The sequence below is a fragment of the Engraulis encrasicolus genome, chromosome 22, assembly GCF_034702125.1.
Source record: "Engraulis encrasicolus isolate BLACKSEA-1 chromosome 22, IST_EnEncr_1.0, whole genome shotgun sequence".
Lineage (NCBI taxonomy): Eukaryota > Metazoa > Chordata > Actinopteri > Clupeiformes > Engraulidae > Engraulis > Engraulis encrasicolus.
Window position 1 is genome coordinate 24,376,002 of NC_085878.1, and position 2,500 is coordinate 24,378,501.

General features: G+C 45.7%; 1 protein-coding gene across 8 annotated transcripts in view; it reads right to left on the minus strand.

Moving 5' to 3' along the window:
- Window positions 1–2,500, minus strand: part of arnt2 (aryl-hydrocarbon receptor nuclear translocator 2) — an 89,983-nt gene that overhangs the window by 52,772 nt on the left and 34,711 nt on the right. The gene's annotated exons all lie outside the window — the stretch shown is intronic.

Consider the following 2,500-nt stretch of genomic DNA (forward strand, 5'->3'; position numbering starts at 1 on the left):
GACAATGGCGTTTAAAAACTGAACAGTGTGTGTGCGTGTGCGTGTGCCTGTGTGTGTGCATGTGCGTGTGTGTACATGTGTGTGTGTGCGCGTGCATGCGTGCATGCGTGCATGCGTGCGTACGTGTCCACATGCACATGCGTGTGTACAGTGGCGGTGAAAAAGTGAATAGACTGCAGTCAAAGGGATAACAGCTCCCTACAGCACATGCTGAGGCAGGAGCTGAAGCGTAACCTTGGGCCAGGTGCAATTTCGCCCAGGGTGCTGCACTCCACATTATGAGGTCTCGGATTAAAAATACGCCTCATCCTTGAAAAACCTTATTCATTAGTTCTTATCCATTTCAGCCGTGCTGCCCTAGGAGGTGCACTGTTACACCGCTACAGAGTGCAGACGTGGCACATCTCTGGCTTGCAAGGACTCTCTTGCAAGACGTTGGGGCTCATGTTGGCGGACTAGTGAACAGGAAGAAGGAGGAGGTGATGTGTCCACACACAGCAAAGAATCAGTGTTAATTCACACTTATAGTCAATTGGAACCAAATACACTAGAAGATGTTCTAATGCACTAGAAAATGAATGAAAGGGAAAATCTGGTGCCATACGGATGTCTATTTTCTATTTTATGTTCAGTGCATTAGACTAACATTTAGACATGCGTCTTCATCAGAGTCATTGTACGATAGGACTCTGGAGGAGTAGGAGGACTCTGATGAAGACGGTTGTCGAAACATTAGTCTAACCTAATGTATTGAAAATAAATAAGAATAATAGAAAATAGACATCCGTGTAGCACCAGATTTTTCCCCTTTTTATGTCTACTTCTGCACCGGTTGCACTGGCTTGTCACTTTAGAAGCGCGAAGTGCACGTTTCTTTTGTTCTACACACTCTAGAAAGATGTTAAAAGTGATGAATTAGAAACACTGCATCTTTTCCTGTGTAGGGAGTCAGTGCACACTTTGGCCTGTGCTGTGTGCATGTGATACTACTGTACTCCTCCTGTCAGACAGGGGAAGAAATTATCAGGGAAATAGATATATACCTGCTGCCGCTATTAAGCCAGCAAAATTTGGTTCTGAGCACACAGACATCTCATAACAATAGATTTCCCAGCGGGTGTATAAAAACAAGGAAGCTGTGGAAAGCGTATGAAGAGATTCTGTGTTAGACACATCAGGCTATTATTTCCACCAGGCAGGGAGGACACAGTTGAGGAAACACTTAACTGGCTGACTTCCTCTGCCTTCCCTCCTGTGTGCTCCGGAGACAATTGGGGGGTTGCTGTGACTGGATTCAAGCTCCTGCTGACTCGATCGAAGTGTACGCGAGCAACAACACTGAACCCCCAAAACGGCTCCCTTTGCTCTGGCAAGCAGCTAGCGTGACAGCCATTCACACACTGGTGTGTGTGTGTGCGTTGGTGTGATTTTGTGTGAAAGGAGGGAGTGTGAGCGTTATAAGTGCTTTGAGCATTGTTCAGGGGGCTACAAAAGCACTGTATGAATGGAACAATGAGCAACTGGGATTCAGAAGCTACAATATACAGGCTGTAGTTCATACTGTGGCACCAAATATTGTGGCTGTGTTTTCCAAAACTCCCTTTGGTCGCCATTGGGGGATGCCCCCTTGCATGGGTGAGGCACAAATGCAATCGTGCTGAGTGCAGTGTGCACTCTATACGGAGTTACATACGTTTACTCTGGAACATTAGCACCCCATCATTTACTGTGTACTATACGGCACTGCATCCTAATAGTTCTCTACTATTATATTCTACTGCACTGTGCTCACCTCACTTTATTTAGAGATAAGAGAGTGTCCAGTGGAGCCCAGTCTATCATACCTTGGTTGTAACCAGAGGCGCATCTTGTCACCAGGCTAGGCAGTCAGCTGCTTGGGGCCCCCATGCCCCTGTATGGTGAATAACAGCTCACACTTTACTACAGCAGTGGCAATTTAGTTTCACATTTTCATTTCTTTGAATTTTCACCTGGGGCCCCATCTGACCCTAGAATCACCTCTGGTAGTAACAAGTGGTGGTTATTTCAGTTACTGTTGCCTTTCTATCAGCCGGAACCTGCCTGGCCTTTCCCCTCTGACACCAATAAAGCATTTTCACCCTCAGAACTGCCTCTTTCTAGTTTTTTGTTCAGATCATTCTCTGCAAACCCTAGAGTGGGTTGAGTGTGAACATCCCAGTAGATCAGCTGTTTCTGAAACACTCAGAGACCAGCCTGTCTGCCACCAACAACCATGCCATGCTCAGAGTAACTTAAATCACTGTTGTGCACCATCCAGATGCTCAGTTTGAACAGCAGAAGGTCGTCTTGACCATGTCTACATGCCTAAATGCCGTGAGTTGCCACAATAAGATTGCTTTATTATAAGTTTTGTGTCAATGAGTGGTTGGATAGTTGTGCCTAATAAAGTGGCCATATTCTAATGCATTGTATTCTACTCCCCTCCACTGTACTGTACTCTATTCTATTCTATTGCACT